Consider the following 18,601-nt stretch of genomic DNA (forward strand, 5'->3'; position numbering starts at 1 on the left):
TATACTAATATAATACCTGATATAATAAATATTCTATATTTATATATTATATCGTCTAATTTATTCAATTGTCGAATTTATATTATATATCGTCTAGTTTTACCCATTGATACACGAACGTAAACAAGTGCAAACCGGTTTCAGTCTCGTAAAAACAATAAAACTGTGTAGAATCACCCGATAATTCAGATTTTTCATAGACTTTTATAGTGCGTCTAATAATTTTTCCAGGTACTGTATACTACCCACTAAATATCGCTTTCGATATATTGGTTCTCGTTACATCACCTTCGATATGTTAACCCCATGTATCTTTTCTTTATATATTATCCTCCTATCCATTTTTTTATGCTTTATTTATATTGCACGAAAAACTAATGCAATCATTTTCAACAACTAAAATGTCTAAAATAATCTTTGAAAAATAAATTTTTTTTTCTTCCGAATGAAAAAATTACTAATACACAAGTACATCAACACATAAATTATTACAACTTAAAAAATTGCTTAATATATAAATTTTCTTCTCGTTGAAATTTTTCGCGCTTTTCTTTATTTGAATAATAATAAGCTCTGATTAGGGATGGTGAAACTGGTTATGATTAAACTGGTATAAATAACAGTTATGAACTAACAACTGTTGTTAAAACTGAATTAAATAACTGCTGCAAACTGTTATAAATAACAATTTAGAACTCTCACCATCAGTTATAGTAACTAATATAAATAACAGTTACGAATTTACAACAGCTATAAAACTGATGTAACTAATTTTTGTGGACTCAAAACAATTATGAAACAGTGATATAAATTACAGTTACGAATTTATAACACTTGTAACAACGGATAAAAATAACAATTACGAACTCACAACAGTTATGAAAAATTATTAAACTAATCGTTACGAACTCACATCAGTTATAAAAACTGACATAAATAGCAATTATAACTCTTAAAAATTTATAAAAACTGATGTAACTAATTTTTACAAACGTGCAACAGTCATAAAATCTGATATAAATAACAACTACAAACTCTTAACAGTTTTTATTTTATTTTATTTTATTTTATTTTATTTTATTTTATTTTATTTTATTTTATTACTCATTTGCCAAAATGGATCCTGGTTAGGATTTGATGGCGTCCACACGTTTTTCAACTGTGTTCAAGAGTAATAGTAAACAGTGCGCATGCGTCGTCATTGCATGCGTTGCTATGGCTACCGCTGCTGTCCTCAATTGAAACAGTTTTTACAACCCATGATTTGAAATGTTGTGGCGTTTTACGGAGTCAATCCAGAAAGAAAAAGCATTTGACCAATGGGTAACCAGTAATCGTAATAAGGCGGTCACAACTTTTTTTTTAAAAATTTCATTTTACTTTATTTTATAACCGTCGTTGAACAGCCGACCCGATTTGAGTTTACGACTACTAATGTTCATCTCCGTAGCCTTGTAATTTTGAACACAATCCGGAAGACAAGGGAACTCCTGGATCAAGTACTGGGAGAAATTTGCCTTCGTAGAGTACTTTTTGATGGAACTAACTCGCAGTTACGTTACATGGATAGGGAAACCAGGAGAATCACCCACAGTTAGCCTGACGGCAAAGGTGATTGTAATCCGTGATCCGTCTACCACTGAGGATATTTTACGTCAGCACACTAAGTCGGGGGCGGAATTCGTATCGAGCAACCATCAATGGTATTCGAACCCGGTTCATCTGATTGGAAGGCGAACGCTTTATCACCTGAGCCACCGCGGCTCAAACTCTTAACAGTTTTATTTTTTATTTTATAACCGTCGTTGAACAGCCGACCCAAGTTAGGATTTACGACTACTAATGTTCAACTGCGTAGCCTTCTAATTTTGAACGCAATCCAGAAGACAAGGAAGCTTCTGGATCAAGTATTGGGTGAAATTTACCTTCGTGGAGGACTTTTTGATGGAACAAACCCGCATTTGCGTTACACGTAGAGGAGGACCTCGAGAACAATTCTTAACAAATGTAAAAAAAATTTTAAAAAAATGCTAAATTGCTGATAAAAATAAGTATCAAATAAGATTTTGTTGGTGGGAAGGGGGGCACTGAAGCCGCTATTATTAATAACGAAAAAAAAAAACTTCTATTTTTTTTATTTTTTTTTCAAGCGAATAAAACTATGTTTCTTTGTTGCATAATGAATCTTTGATCAAGCAGGTTATTGACAGTATAAGTAGTGAACTTGATTAATGTAAAAAATTTCTCCAGTGAAACCCAATAGCTGTCAATGGGGGTGTCTATAAAATATAAGTTATTTGTTTCCCGACCTCAGACTGAAGCCTCTTTTGGTTAATAATTTTCATTAATGTGCCTTTTTTTTTTCTTCTTCTCTTTATTGATTTTTTTTTTTAATCGATTCAAGGCCAGATTGGAATTCGGCTTTAAGATGCCGCGCACTGTATTGCTACAACCCGATGTATTTAATTTCTTTTTCCTCTTATTAGTTGGGTAATATTTCATCAACACAAAAATCTATTTGCTGATGTCCCCGGGGCAGATAGTTGATTGAATTTGGCAAATAGTTTTATATGGAAAGTCAGCCAATATAATCGGAATAGTCATTTCTCTGTCGCCATTCTGTGTCTAATTAGGCAAGTACATCTTGCTGTATCTGTAGATCAGAAAATATATTTTGCTAAAAAAAAAATTTTTTTTTGGGATATGTCTTAGGATTTATTTGCGTGTTTTCGAATTTAAGGAGCAAATATTGTAAACGTGAGCGGCTTTCGAAAAAACACACACACGCAACTGAAGATTTGCGGGGCTGAAACATTTTTAAGTAACTTTTTAGTGAATTTGTAAAAAACACTAGCTTTAAAGTTTATAGGCTAGCAATAAAAAATTGCGCCTTTATCGCCTATTCTTAAGCGAAATGAACCCCCTAACACTCATTTAAATTTGATAATGTAACAACTTAAAACATTATAAATGTGTAAAAATTCGACACGTTTTGAGCGCAATTAAACATTCGCTCAAGTCTCGCTAAACAAAAATGAGAAAAACAAAATCGATTTTAAACTGAAAAGCTTACAAGAGGGATAATTATTTATAAATTAAAGTGGTAGGTAGGTATTTTATTTACGTCGCGCAGGAGCTGACCAATGGGTTATTGGCGACTATCTGGGAAACATGCCTGAGGATGATCCGAAGACATGCCATTGCAATTTTGATCCTCTTCTGAGGGGATGGCTCCCCTGCTTTAGTAGAGCCCGACCACCTGCTTGTAAAGTCGAGCACTTAACGGTAGAACAGTTAAACGAGAACTGATACAGCACACCCTCGGTTCCTACGCAGGTTGATCAAAGTGGTCCCCCAACCACTTACTGACCGCAGCCAGTCGTGCTTGACTTCAGCGTTCTACTGGGAACCGTGTCTTTAAGATCAGTCCAATGCGGGACTATAAATAAAAATAAAATACACAAATAAGAAAGCCGCAGCAGGCGAAGACATGTTTTCTAGGATTAGTCGCTAAATGCACTTTCTTTAACACTTAGTATTTCTTTTCTATTAATAAGAAGCTCGGAAGTTAAAAAAACAAAATGGATCAATATTTAAATGACATTTTTCTACAAGAAATCTCAAACCTTTATTCACTGAACTCTTCAATTCACTTACTTTCTCACAAGGTACGATGGTCTAACGACTATCGCGACAATACGTAATTTTGAGATAGTATGCTTTTGAAAAGAATGCTTTAGTATGCTTTTGAAAGTATACATACATGAAACAGTATGCTTTCAAATTTTAACACTCAATAATATATTAAACAAATATACTTCACATATGTGGTAATACAATCGAAAATGAACTACTTGGTATCACAGATTATTAGATCAAAAGTTATTCAAATTGTTATTTTGAGCAGTGAAAAAAAAAAAAACTTTTTTTGGTACGTTGTTTTTGAGCTGCTATAATTACCATGATCTACATTGCTCTCTTAAATTAAGGGACTGAACAAAATAACCTATTAATCTCGCTATTCTTTCTGTAATAATAAACAATCCCTTCTCCGTCCTAACGAATAATAGAATATTCGATATTTAGAACAATATACTATTTGTGCAAAAATAAGCGGAAGTGCCTTCACAAAATTATCGTTTCTGAGTTAAAAGCATAGCATATGTTCTAAAACTGTCACTAAGTACCTTCATTACTTAAAAACAGAGTGCTGCCATAGAAGATAATGTAATTATTCAATTGTAAATATTAAAAGGCATTGTTCCGTTAAACCAATTTTCATGACATCTTATCACTGTAAAAAAAAAAAAAATAATAATGAAATACAAAACGACGCGATTGTACAATAGCGGGTGCTAAAGATTAGGAACTAGAACTGAAAAAGAAAGTTAAAACTTGCCCGTGTTTGACCTTAAAACAAAGTTCGTATTTGTAGTTTTCTTCTTCTTTTTTCTTTGAAAAAAAATGAAATCTTGGAGCGTGTTGTGCGAGGAATTAAAAAATATGGACAAAGAGAGCTCTGTGCGTCATTTTCTGCACGACTGGACCTATAGCGCCTATCTGGATAAATTTTCATATTTGGCCACCGCTTACATTTTAACTCCAATTGTGTCTAGAAGGAAAATAGCTTTTTTTCAGTAATTACCTTGTAAAAAAAAAAAAAAAAAGATTTAAAAGGGCTCTAAAGATAGCTTTAGTTTTTCTTTTTTTCTCTTTTTACTCATTTTCTTTCTTTCTTTCTTTCTTTTTTTATTTTTTTTCTTCTTTGGAACGAAAGGAATTTGAAATTGGTAAATGTTCTAAAAATGCAACAAGATATAAGGTCAATCACGCTAAAACTATGGAGTTTTTGACATTTTAGGAAAATTGAGTTCCTTGCGTACAAAAACAATATTTTTACGAAATTATGCATTCGTTTACACTTTAGTTGAATAAATATCTAGTTTTTAAAATGTTTTTAAATAAAAGTATAAATGTTAAACCATTAAAAAATTTAGAATTTCCACAAAATTTCGAAATAGGTTTTTTTTTATTGCGAACGAAATTTTAAAATTAAAGCTCTCAATTTTAAATATTTCATTTAAATTTTACTAATTAAACGAACTTTTTAGCAAATAATCAAGTAAAGTGCAAAACAAAGTGTAGCACTATCCATTATAGTGCATAAAAATTATTTTTTTTTTTTAATTTATAATTTTAATTTTCCCAGAAAAGTTTTAACATTATTTATAAATTACATTTTTTAATAGTAAGTAGATAAAAAGTGCTTCTTGTAAACAATTATCAAAAATTGCGTTTACGATTTTTTTTTAAAAAAATGATATGCTAAAAATGTATATTATACAACACAATTCAATGGTTGGTTTAATCATTAAAAAAAAATTCTTTTAAAAAGTTCTTTTTTTATCGAAAAATTTCACACAACTAAATTTAAATTTTTTAAATAATCATTTTTTAATTCTTCTAATTTCTTGAAAAAGTTATTAAAAAATTAAATTTTAGGCAAAAACCAAAGTTTAGTACAACAATTATGAAAAAAAAATTAAGTGTGCTATTTTATTTATATACGACAATTCAAATAGCGTAAGATAATAGTATAACACTCCAAGATAATTGCATAATGTAAGATTTAAGTTTAAAAAAGAAATTTAAAAGAATTTCTAATCCAAACATTTAAAAATATATAAAAAGCTAAATAAAATATGAAAAATAGTATTTTCTGGTATGTATATTCAATTAGCAATCACTTCAAAATCTATTTTATTTCTTTATTCATATTAAAAAATTTTCCGCTAACACGCCCGGCTAGCTCAGTCGGTAGAGCACGAGACTCTTAATCTCGGGGTCGTGGGTTCGAGCCCCACGTTGGGCGTTACTTTTTTGACTTTTTCGAAAATATACTAACTTTTGCATTAAATGCTAACGATGATTTTTATCAACTCATAACTAACGTAAAAAAGAAGGAAATAATAATAACCGAATGATAATGAAAAGCAATTCTTTTTTTAATGTTATTTTTCTTCTTTTCTTTAACTTAATATTAATTAAATTTCTTCCAAAAATTTAAACTATTTAGTTACAAATTATAAGCAATAACGTACAAAAATGTGTGGAAGCCAAAGGGCAAATCCCTTGGTTATATGCCCCCTTTAAAGTGGGTTAAAATCAATAAAAAGCAAATAAAGACTTAATTTTTTTTTTAAAAGAAAGTGTTGGCAAAATATGTATAAACAAAAATCTATTTTTTTAATTCATTATAAATAAATTCAAGTGGAAATTATTCCTTATTAAGAACTTATTTTCATTTGTATTATTTCTCTTCAATATTTTAATTCCCTAAAAATTCCTCATTATTAAATTTGCTTGAAAATCATTTATTCATCATAAAAAAAAAACTTTCCTTCTGAGAAATATTTAACTGTTGAAAAGTTTCATTTTATATGAAAAATAATAGCAATAGATTTCAAGTTTTAGTAAATAAACTTTCAACTTTGGAGTAGCAGGTTAAATCCATGCGAAAAATAATAACAATAGAATTAAAGTTATAGTAAATAAATTGCTGCTTTGGAGTTGCGAGTTAAATCCATATGAAAAATAATAGAAATAGAATTAAAGTTTATTGAATAAACTGTAGCTTCGCAAAGTTGTGAGTAAAAATTCATGTGAAAAATAATAGCAATAGAATTAAAGTTATAGTAAATAAATTGCCGCTTTGTAGTTTCGAGTTAAATTCATACGAAAAATAATAGCAATAGAATTAAAGTTATAGTAAATTAATTGCTGATTTTGAGTTATGAGTTAAATTCATATGAAAAATAATAGCAATCGAATTAGTTACATTGAATAAATTATATCTTTGGAGCAGTGAGTTTACTGCTTTACTATATCCTTTTTTCATAATTACGAATTTCTTTTAAATTTCTTTTTAATAAAAGAGATAAAGGTGTTTCCTCCCCGTAATTATTTTTAAAAAAAAATGAAAAGAAAAAAAATAGTTATAGTTCCCTCGCTGTCCTGAATTTCAAATTATATTTCAAATGTGACTTTTTTTCTTTCTTTCTTTCTTTCTTTCTTTCTTTATTTATTTATTTATTTTTTTTTTTATTTTTTATTTATTTTTTTTTTTGCTTTGACAAAATTATGATGATAAATCTCCAATCAAAAACAATGCGCCGTACGGAAGGAAAAAAATTTAGAATAAAAAGGTCGCTTTATTAGATTGGAAGAAATAGGGTTGGTAATTTTACAGAACATATTTTGATTCAAAAACTTAAAGCAATGAAATCAAGAAATTTGTGGTAAGTAATTTAAAATTACACACTTATAGATTTTTTTTTTTCAAATTAAATTTTATTTCCGTTTAAACTAATAAAGATCGATTTGGATGATGAGTTGAAAGAAAAAAAATTTCAACCGCACAAAAAACGAAGATGATAACCAAAAAATCAAAAGCAGACAAGTATAATATTAAATTATCTTTCAAAAAATGCTGATTGCAGAAATATATTGACATAATTTATTCAGTAAAAAATGAGAAGAAAATCTAAAATATCGCACACCTATCTTGAATGACGGCCTTGTATTTTACATATTACTGCCGAAATTGTGGAAATATCTACCCTTAGCAATTGATTTGCGAAAATTAAATAAAAAGGATTAAAAGTATATTTCGAAGTTTTCCTTCCCGTCTTCACCCCTCCGACCTCTGAGCTCGGTCAAGAGGAAAAAGACCTCTTAACAATAATAAATAATAACAATGGCAATAAAAGGTATCTTCTTTATTCATTTGAAATAAAATTATTTTATTTCACAAATAATCATAAAATAATCCATTTATATTTTTAATTCTGTTGACATATTATTTTTGTTTACATCTTTGCTGTTTGAAGAAAATAAATCGAAATTACATTTTTATTGTAATGGTAAAATTGTAATATTAATGTATAGCAAAATTGTAAGATTATTGTTAACAATGGTTAAATTGTATTATTAATTAGCCTACATCTGCATGCCACGGATTTTAAGTAAATTATAAATGATATTGTAAGTTAAAATGACCATTTCTTGCTTTTTTTTCTTTTTTTTTTCTATATTTTACAGCCTTCGTGGAACAGATAACTCAATTTTTTTGATTTACTACTATACTAATGTTTAACTCCGTAGACTTGTAAATTTAAACTCAATCCAGAAGACAAGGGAACTTCTGGATCAAGTATTGGGAGAAATTTTGACTTCGTGGTGGACTTTTTGATGGAACTATCGTTACATGGAGAGGAAAATCACGAAAACTTTCCTCGGTTAGCCTGACGATAAGAGGACTCTAACTCATGATCCGTCTCGACTGAGGATATTTTACGTCAGCACTGCGGTCTGTGCGAGCCGTGCGTGGAATTCGTCATTTGTAAAAATTGAAAAAAAATTTTTTAGTATGTTCCATTGCTGTTAAAAATAAATATCAAAAAAGATTTTGTTGGTGGGGAGGGGAACACTAAAGCCGCTGTTATTAATAATAAAAAAACAGCTATTCTATTTTTTTTTTTAATTTTCTTTCAAGTGAATAAAACTAAGTATCTTTGTAGCTTAATGAATCTTTAATCAAGTAGGTAATTTCAATGTTTATGTTTCAATGTTTTCAATGCTTATGTTTGTCGACAGGAATCGCTATGCTATCGTTGTCGATAATGATCTCGATAGCATCATTGTTAATAATTATCATTTTTTCGATAATCACCCTATTTTCGTCATTTATTATAAAACATCATAATGGCCCGGGATAGCCTGGTTGGTAGGGCACTGGGTCCATGTCAGAGCGTTCGTGGGTCTATCTCCGCCGGCCGAAGACTCTCCGTGTAGTAAATGGTGACAAATGTGCGGCAAATCTGTCGAGTCACAAAGTCCTCCATATTGCCATAACAAATCAATACCTCTGGGGTACTGATCCAGGAGTTTCCTTGTCTCCTGGAATGGTTCAAAATTGCAAAGCTACGTTGTTGAACATTAGTAGTCGTAAACTCTAAATTGGGACGGCGGTTCAACGACGGATATATAAAAACACTGTATTCAAGGCTGGGATAGCCTGGCTGGTAGGGCACCGGGCCCATGTCCAAGAGTCCGTGGGTTCGATCCCGATCGCTCGAAGACTCCCCGTGCAGTAAATGGTGATTGATGCGCAACGTCAGTAGTCGTAAATCCAAAAATTGGATCGGCTATTCAACGACGGATATAATATAAATTTAGAGAAAAAAAAACATTTTATTTAAGATACATTTCGAGATTGTATTTTAAATATCACTACTACGACGTTGAAAAAAATACCGCTTTTTCGCGATACATCGCCCTGTTCTAATAAGCAATTGCACGGGTCGATAAAAAAAAAAGACTTAGTTGACTTTCTTTATTTCTAAAGGGGTGGTTGAGGTGTCCATATAAAAATGAGAACGGGGTGAAGTGTGAGTGGGAATTCACCTGGAACCATTGCTCAGAACCTGTGAACCGCGACAGGCATGTCCAGCAGGCTCCTCTAATAGATGGGGAGGTAGAACAGGTGCGGCAGAAAAGGTGATACTAAGGGTGGATGGCCTAAAATGAGGTGCTGTTTATCCACCCCCATTTTCATCTTATTTCTACTTAGTTTCCAATTTTCATTCGATCTAGTTTATTTCTTCTTTTTTGTTCGGGAACGGAATCTTTAGAATAGCATTAGATTGCTCATTTTGATAAAGAAAAAAGTTCTTTATTTTTTAATAATACAGTCCCCTGGCCAAATTATCAGACGCACTATAAGATTCTATGCGAAATCTTAATTATCAGGTGATACTCTATACAGCTTTATTGTCAGCTGAAACCGGTTTGCAGTTGCTTACGTTCGTGTATCAATTGGCTAACTTTGTAATGCAATACGTTAAAAATAAATACAAATAGGAAGCTTACAGAAAATCTACTGACTATAAACCCATTTACATGTAGGTTTAACTATAAAACTATTGCTTATAAACTAGTGCAAAAAATGAAATTGTTGAAAAACTACAGTGCGTCTAATAATTTGATCTGATTATTACAATATGATTATAAAATACCCGATATAATAAATATTCTATATTTATCCAATATATCTTCTAATTTATACAATCGTCGAATTTATATTAACTATCATCTAATTCAGTGTTACCCAAACTTATGACTTTTGCGTACCCTTTCTAAAATTTTCGGAACGTTGTGTACCACTAATAAAAAAAATAAACATATTTCTTACTATAAAAAAATTGCACAAAAGTTAACAATCACAACTGGCTGTTGACACCACTAATTATTAACTGTTAACTCTGCAAAAAATAGCCAATAGAAAAATACGTAATCGTAAATTTTCACGGCTAGCTTTGTTTTTAAATAAAATGTTCTGAAATTTTCGCTCGTTGCAAGATATTTCGCATAAGAACGCGTACCCCCTCTAAACTGTTCCCGTACCCCTGAGGGTACGCGTACCACACTTTGGGAAACACTGATCTAATTTAACCAACTGATACCTGAACGTAAACAAGTGTAAACCGGTTTCAGTCGCGTAAAAACAATAAAGCTGTATAGCATCACCTGATAATTAAGATTTTACATTAAATCTTATAGTGCGTCTTACAGTTTGACCAGAGACTGTATGTGTTTTATTTATCTATTTTACTTATATGTCGTGAATATTAAGTTGCAAGTTGAAATCTAAACTATAAATTAAATATATTGTCCCTCTTTTTTTTTTTTAAGAATCGAGAATTTTGAATATTATTACGTATAGTGAACGATGGCCGTTAACACACTCATTATCAAGCTAATATACTGATTTGCTCCGTAAAAGAGTTGAATTAGGAATTTTTCATATTATAACTAGGTAATGAACAAATTAAAGGCTTCCATATGGTTAAAGTTCAAAAATTTTGTACCTCTCATTCCATCAACTAGTTTGTAGAATGTTTTGAATTGATTCTTTAGATATCGAAAAGAAGCAATGACATTATGTTAATTTCCTTAATTGTAATAATATTTTAAACCGTATGATTCGTTTATATTATAGTTTTTAAACTGATTGATGATGAATTCTGTCAACAAATTAATTAATTTTTTAACTACAGTAACGTGATTTATTCTGATTATTATTGTTGATTCTGATTATTATTGTAGACCAAAACAAAAATTAAACAACATTCTATTAATTTGAGCATAAAGGAAAATTGCTGCTGTTCAAACAATGACCTTATTTTCACTTTAACAAGTGTATATTACGAAGAATAGGTAATGTGCAGGTCATCTAGGTAGTTTGCAGACTACCCTGATTACCTAAGTAAATTGAGAGATGAAACAATGTTTCGGCACTTAAACAGATTAAGCATTACACATTAGCTAGATAATCAGTAGAATAAATTATTTCTACGCTTTAGAGGTAACAAAAATACTTATGTAGATAATAAAAATAAATAAAAATTTAATTTTTAAACATTTATATTACATTTTTCTCTTTTTAGTGTATTTTCTTTTTTCATTCACTTTTTTTAAATTTATTCATATCATTTATTTTTGAGGAATATAATTTTTAGAATATTTTTTTTATATTTGATGTAAACATTTCTTTTAATTTATATGCCATGCAATAAATTTTTAATCATTTATATTTTTCTTTCCTTGGTTTAATCGAAGCCGAATTGACTCATTGATTTATGATAATATTCAAATAATTAAAATAGAATGATAAGGTCTGAAAATTGAGCATTTTGACACCTCCCAATAAAATAAATAAAATCCTAATAAAATAATAATAAATTTGATTTTAACATTCTGAATTGCACAGATATTTCTTTTCTTTCTTTATCATTCATTTTTGTCAAGGAATAAAAATATTTATGATAGAAAAATTGTCTTTGTTGATAAGCAAAAATTCGTTCTTTGTTGATAAGCAAAAAAACGTTTTCCTTTTTATGTAATTTTATTTTTTTAAACTTATTTCCTTGTTTTTCTTTCTTCCTATTTTTCTTAATTTCTATACCTTAATTTTTACTCGTTTATTTTACTTACTTATTTATTTATTTATTTACTAATTTATTCATCTATTTATTGATTCGTTTGTTTGCTTATCTGCTTTTTTTTTTTTTTTTTTTTTTNCGTTTCTTGTAAAAAGCAAGTTTTTTTTTTTTTTTTTTTGAATTAGTTATTTTTTAGGAAGGAAAAGATTTCCTTCCTAAGAAAAAACTAAATAAAAAAAATAACTAAGAATTAACTAAATAAAATATTAATTAACTGTTTTTTTCTTTTTTTTAATAACCAAAAATACATTTAATTATGTTTTTTTTTCTAAAAAATAAAGTTTAGTTTTTTTTTTTACCTATTTTTACTTTTTCTATTTTCGAAACATTATTTTATTCATATTTCTATATATATAGTCACACTAATTTATTGATTCAAATTTTATGTTATAAATTATACAACCTTTTTCTATCTCGCATTTTTTAAGAATCTCTTATTCATTGAGATTACTTATTTCTTATAACTTTTTCTACAACAGTGTTTCCAAATTCATTCATAAAATAAATGAAATAAAATAAAATAAATAAAATGAAATGAATAAAAAAAATAAAATAAAATAAAATAAAATAAAATAAAATAAAATAAAGTAAAATAAAATAAAATAAAATAAAATAAAATGAAATAAAATAAAGTGAAATAAATAAATAAAATAAAAAATAACAAGAAAAGTTTTTTTTTTAAGGAAAAAAAACTATATGATCATCAATATGAACAGATATTTAGATCATTTTTTCACTAGATTTTAAATCTACTCTACCGACATTTCGTAATATTATTATTATTATCATTTTATATAAAATATATGACCTTTAAATTTTTATAATTCAAATTTCAAAAATATTTGCACAAATCAAGGACCTACTTTAAAGCTAATTCAAACCATGGGAGTAAGTCCCACCACCGCCAAATCAAAAAACAATTACGCCCAACGTGGGGCTCGAACCCACGACCCCGAGATTAAGAGTCTCGTGCTCTACCGACTGAGCTAGCCGGGCGTTGAACGAAGTAGGAAGGAAAGTATCTACAATTTCACAACGATTATTTTCCATCGACAAAACAAAAATCACGCCCAACGTGGGGCTCGAACCCACGACCCCGAGATTAAGAGTCTCGTGCTCTACCGACTGAGCTAGCCGGGCGTTGAACGAAGTAGGAAGGAAAGTATCTACAATTTCACAACGATTATTTTCCATCGACAAAACAAAAATCACGCCCAACGTGGGGCTCGAACCCACGACCCCGAGATTAAGAGTCTCGTGCTCTACCGACTGAGCTAGCCGGGCGTTGAACGAAGTAGGAAGGAAAGTATCTACAATTTCACAACGATTATTTTCCATCGACAAAACAAAAATCACGCCCAACGTGGGGCTCGAACCCACGACCCCGAGATTAAGAGTCTCGTGCTCTACCGACTGAGCTAGCCGGGCGTTGAACGAAGTAGGAAGGAAAGTATCTACAATTTCACAACGATTATTTTCCATCGACAAAACAAAAATCACGCCCAACGTGGGGCTCGAACCCACGACCCCGAGATTAAGAGTCTCGTGCTCTACCGACTGAGCTAGCCGGGCGTTGAACGAAGTAGGAAGGAAAGTATCTACAATTTCACAACGATTATTTTCCATCGACAAAACAAAAATCACGCCCAACGTGGGGCTCGAACCCACGACCCCGAGATTAAGAGTCTCGTGCTCTACCGACTGAGCTAGCCGGGCGTTGAACGAAGTAGGAAGGAAAGTATCTACAATTTCACAACGATTATTTTCCATCGACNAACTCAAGAATAACCATCAAATTGTCACTCGCCGAAGACAAAAGAACTTAAGAGATTCTCACCTTTTTCAAACGCTATTTGCATTATTTCCAGGCACTTTTTGTTAAGATTGGTTTTTAATTTCTACCGAACTTCGTCCATTTGGTTTGGATTATGGATAAAAAGGATGAAAATCAAGACATCAAAAGTGGATGAGCAACAACTTCAGTACTCGCACTTTGAAATCTGTCCGTTTATTTTATTGTCCGTTCTCGTTGAACAGCTAACCCAATTTTGGGTTTACGACCACTAATGTTCAAAACCGTAACCTTGTAATTTTGAACCCAATCCAGAAGACAAGGGAACTCCTGGATGAAGTATTGGGGAAATGTTTTGCCTTCGTGGATGACTTTTTGATGGAACTAACTCGCATTCGTGTTACGTGGAAAGGAAAACCACGGAAACCTCACACAGTTAGCCTGACGGCAAGGGGACAGTAGCCCATGATCCGTCTACCACTGAGGATATTTAACGTCATCACTGTGGTCAGTGCGAGCAGGGTGTGGAATTCGAATCGACCAGATATCACTGGGATTCGAACCCGGTTCACCTCATTGGAAGGCGAACGCTTTATCCCCTGAGCCACCACGACTCTCTGTCCGTTTCTTGTCACATTTGGGAGTGTCATTTCAGTGTAATTAGTTTAAAAGGTATGAGAACATAGTCGTAATTGGATCACAATTTCAGTGCAGGTATTTTAAAAATCTGTAAGTTAATAATCATAAATGGATTGTAACATCAGCTTACGCACAGTACCAAAAAACGGACCATCCTGAATAACTTTTGATCTAATGATCGGATCTTCCTGTTCTAGGAATCAATCTTCCTGGCTCGAGGGGGTGTCCTCAAATATGCTAATTAATAAACGCAGACGATGTTTTAAGTTATGAAATCAGCCTTCAAAAAGTACTTTCTCTGAATAAAAATATCTTTTTTTCGGATTTCTGACCCCCAAAATATAGGGGGTAGCCGCAATCTGGGAAACAAGGTCCCAATAGTTTCGTCAAGTCACTTGATAGGGTAAATTTTGGCTGTCATAAGTTAGCTGCCAGCAATAGCATCATGCCAAGTGACGCTAAATGCTGTTAATCTCTATTCTGATGGGATAAACTACAAAAAACGACTTTAATTATGTAAAGCCACGGGAAAGGCCAAACAAATAATACATTTAAAAAATTTATATTATCTTTAGTAATTGAAAACAATTGTGGAAGAACCAGGTAAGTAAGTCTATAATCAGTGTAAGAAGATAAAAAATTGGTGTCTGAACTATTTTATTAACGATTTATTGGAAAGCGGGGCTAATAATTCTTTGTCTTGTTTTATTTACCACTGCCTAATTTGAAAATAAAAACAATGTATGCATACTAAAAACTAATGTGGATTAGTTATGTTAAGATTAAAGTGAAACTAAAAACAATTCAGCTACATTAAAGTTACCAATATTGTTATAACCAATTTATCACTAATTCATAAATACCTCTGAAAATCTCACTTAGTTCTTCGATTATGTTCTTCAATTGTGAGAGTATATGCCTTTCAGTTTTCCGCATGATTTTCTAGTGTTGTTCAGTACTCATACTGATTTTTTTTTTCGATTTTTTTACACCGTACCAAGAACATTTCAAATTATTAGCCAGTAAATTATCCAAACGTCAAAAGTATTCGCCAATTTTCGAAAGTCTTCGCCAAATGCAAATCTTAACTATTTTTTATGATTAATTTTTTTCCATAGAAAATTATTTTACTGCAGTTTGTTATAGGCTTATATTATTTGGACCCAGATCTAATCGGTCATGTGGCTCATCAAGCAAAAATTATTGCAATGGAATAAAAGGAAATACTATTTTGCTTAGAAAATTTCGTTTTAACGTAATTTAAATTTCTTTCGAGTGGAAAAAATCATTCGCCAAAATACAATTTTATTCTACAATTTTACGATTTTATCCCAGTTGGAAAGGTGGCAAATGCTTAGAGCGGGCTCTTAATATTAAGAACAAAAAATGAACTCAAAGTTACCGTATTTAGTCATTTTATTATCCAACTAAGGGCCTAAGCCCCCTGTTCGCTGACGCTCGCCAACCCCAATGATTGCTTATCAATAATTGCTGTTTCTTGGCATAAAACAGTTGAAACTATTCAACTAAAAATATATGTACTTATTAAGAACACTTTCGCCTCCACTTCCCATGTCCAAATATTTTCCTTATGATACTATTAAAATCTATAAGTGAACATAAATCATTTTTCTGAGTAATCACTTTTTGAAATAACATTTAAAATTGAAAGTTTATTGTTATTACAAATTAGGTGAGTTTACGATTGTAATTTAATATTTTTGCTTTCCACGGACGGGTGTATTTTAAACGCAATTTCACAAAATCAAACAATAACTTAATGACTTAATGACAAACCAATATGAAAATTAATCTGGGAAAACTGAATTTTATCATGTGATTTTCCAGCCAATGAAAATGTATTGACAACAAAGCAGAACTGCGATACCATCATTAGAATTTTATGTATAGTAAGATACTCTATCTGATTGTTTTTCTTTACTTTATCACCCATTGGCAAAATGAGTGTTGTTTAGGGTTTGATGGCGTGCTGACCTTATTTAGATTTCATCACACTTTTCGACTGTGTTCAAGACTAATAGTAAACAGTGCGCATGCGTCGTCAGTGCATGCGTTGCTGTAGTGACCGCTGCTATTTGATTTTTTTTTTTAAATTCTTTTTTTCGCTTTTAATTTTGTTATGCACTAAGTTGGTGAGTTTATTTTTGAGATAAGGGACCAGAGAGATCCCATAAATGCTTCTTGAGTTGTGATTAAAAGATAATTTCATCATTTGAACGATATTTTTGTTTTTGCTGTTTTAATTAAGAGTCAAAAATTCTAACCTGCAGTTCAAACTGGATCGTTTTCAATACTAATTCAGGTGAATATCACAAATAAAGAGGATCCCAAACTGATTGACACGGTCTCTAAGGTTAGAATTGAAATAAGAAGAAAAAAAAGGCCTCAACTTACCGAGACTGAAAGAGCTAAAGCCGAAGAACGTAGACGGAAAAAAAATTTGGACAACAACCATTTTGCCGAAATTGCGATCGCTGAAACGCGATCGCAATTTTTTTATGAGTGCTTTTTAATTATACCTTACTAAACTTAAAGTTGCATTAATTTTAACATTTTTTAATTATCAATCTACTGATTTAGTTAAGTTAATTTTTATGTATTTCCGTACAGAAAATTAACATTAGATAGCAACAAACCCTAAGAAAACGAATTACCCTTACGATTTCTATTTTATCAGATATGCATATATATGTGTCGCTCTGTATTCTGAAAGGTTATTTCCTGCATTTGAAGAAATATTACTCGGATGTTCCAAAGAACAATTGCATTTTTACACAATAACAAAAACGGAAATAACAAATGGCAACAAATTAACATTGTTTCCCGAAAGCCACCCTTTATCCCAAAGGGGTTAAAACTCGGAAAACATGGATTCAAAAACATGACACCCATATCACCTTCCGCGTACGTGTTTCATTTACGATATGGTTACCCACACCAACTGCAGTAAAACCTCATTGAAACACGACGCGTAAATCAATAGAGATTCTCACGAGTTTTAACTGTAACCGGAAAGGCATCCACAGAAATGTATTTAATCAGTACATTTCCCATTCAATTGAGTCCCTTTGGGGGCCAAAAGAGAGAGAGGATATGTATGTATCACTTGTATACATATTTATTTAATCAACGGTAGTCATTATGCCCGTTTCCAGCGTTGTTAAAGCGCGTCGAAGGTGTTGATTTGACGCTTGGTAATGATAATTATTTTGTCTTTTCATTTGTGCAAAAGCGTGTGGAAAGGTAATTGTTAAGTACTCGAAGTTCCATTGTGCTGTGGTCGTGAGAAATTGTATTTAGATCTCGATGAGTATTCTTTTTTCTGTGGATTTGTGTCAGGTTCATAACCGCTAAATTTGAACGGATATGGCAATGATTTTTTCCCATACAGAGATGAATTGGGAAGTTGATGCAGGTATTTTGAAAATAACGCGGAAGAGTTGTTTCATTTGTAAGGACTTATTAAACTGCTTTATGCGTAGATCTATGATTTTTTTTTATTGATTAGAATCAGCAGTATTATTTAACTATTACGTAAATTAGTTTTTTTTTTCCTGAGATGTGTAGGGATTAGTCGTGAAATGCTGCTAGATATTTTTTTAATTTATATTAAAAACATCGCTCTCAGAAATAACAGTTTCAATTTTGACNTAAATTAGTTTTTTTTTTTTCCTGAGATGTGTAGGGATTAGTCGTGAAATGCTGCTAGATATTTTTTTTAATTTATATTAAAAACATCGCTCTCAGAAATAACAGTTTCAATTTTGACGATTCCGGGGTCATTGAGCGCTAATTTTGAGAATCATTCCGTCACGAAATCACGGGATTTATGACGAAATGCGAACTCTCAAATATATGACGAAAAAGTTTTCTCAACTCGCATTGCATTGTGGGAAATTGTTAACTAGAATGACGAAACTAGAATGAAGTTGCAAGTTAAGAAAAGACCATTTGCGGTATAGGATTTAGGTAATCATCCGCGACTGCATATAGTTCCATTTTATTTCGTTAACAAATTATACAAATATGCTTTCAAAACAATATGAAAGATTCTAAAAGTTAAACACTTGCGGCAGAAATTTAATTC

At 31.1% G+C, this 18,601-nt stretch overlaps 7 non-coding genes across 7 annotated transcripts; 1 reads left to right on the forward strand and 6 right to left on the reverse strand.

The window, feature by feature from the left end:
- The first annotated feature begins 5,799 nt into the window (after positions 1 to 5,799).
- TRNAK-CUU (transfer RNA lysine (anticodon CUU)) lies at positions 5,800 to 5,872 on the forward strand. Its single transcript has one exon. It is a non-coding gene; the product is annotated as a tRNA-Lys (tRNA).
- A 7,113-nt stretch (positions 5,873 to 12,985) lies between these two features.
- On the reverse strand, positions 12,986 to 13,058 carry TRNAK-CUU (transfer RNA lysine (anticodon CUU)). The gene has a single exon. It is a non-coding gene; the product is annotated as a tRNA-Lys (tRNA).
- A 71-nt stretch (positions 13,059 to 13,129) lies between these two features.
- TRNAK-CUU (transfer RNA lysine (anticodon CUU)) lies at positions 13,130 to 13,202 on the reverse strand. The gene has a single exon. It is a non-coding gene; the product is annotated as a tRNA-Lys (tRNA).
- Positions 13,203 to 13,273: 71 nt separating this feature from the next.
- Positions 13,274 to 13,346, reverse strand: TRNAK-CUU (transfer RNA lysine (anticodon CUU)). Its single transcript has one exon. It is a non-coding gene; the product is annotated as a tRNA-Lys (tRNA).
- A 71-nt stretch (positions 13,347 to 13,417) lies between these two features.
- TRNAK-CUU (transfer RNA lysine (anticodon CUU)) lies at positions 13,418 to 13,490 on the reverse strand. Its single transcript has one exon. It is a non-coding gene; the product is annotated as a tRNA-Lys (tRNA).
- A 71-nt stretch (positions 13,491 to 13,561) lies between these two features.
- On the reverse strand, positions 13,562 to 13,634 carry TRNAK-CUU (transfer RNA lysine (anticodon CUU)). The gene has a single exon. It is a non-coding gene; the product is annotated as a tRNA-Lys (tRNA).
- A 71-nt stretch (positions 13,635 to 13,705) lies between these two features.
- TRNAK-CUU (transfer RNA lysine (anticodon CUU)) lies at positions 13,706 to 13,778 on the reverse strand. The gene has a single exon. It is a non-coding gene; the product is annotated as a tRNA-Lys (tRNA).
- Positions 13,779 to 18,601: the final 4,823 nt, after the last annotated feature.

The sequence above is a fragment of the Parasteatoda tepidariorum genome, chromosome 7 (genome assembly GCF_043381705.1).
Source record: "Parasteatoda tepidariorum isolate YZ-2023 chromosome 7, CAS_Ptep_4.0, whole genome shotgun sequence".
Lineage (NCBI taxonomy): Eukaryota > Metazoa > Arthropoda > Arachnida > Araneae > Theridiidae > Parasteatoda > Parasteatoda tepidariorum.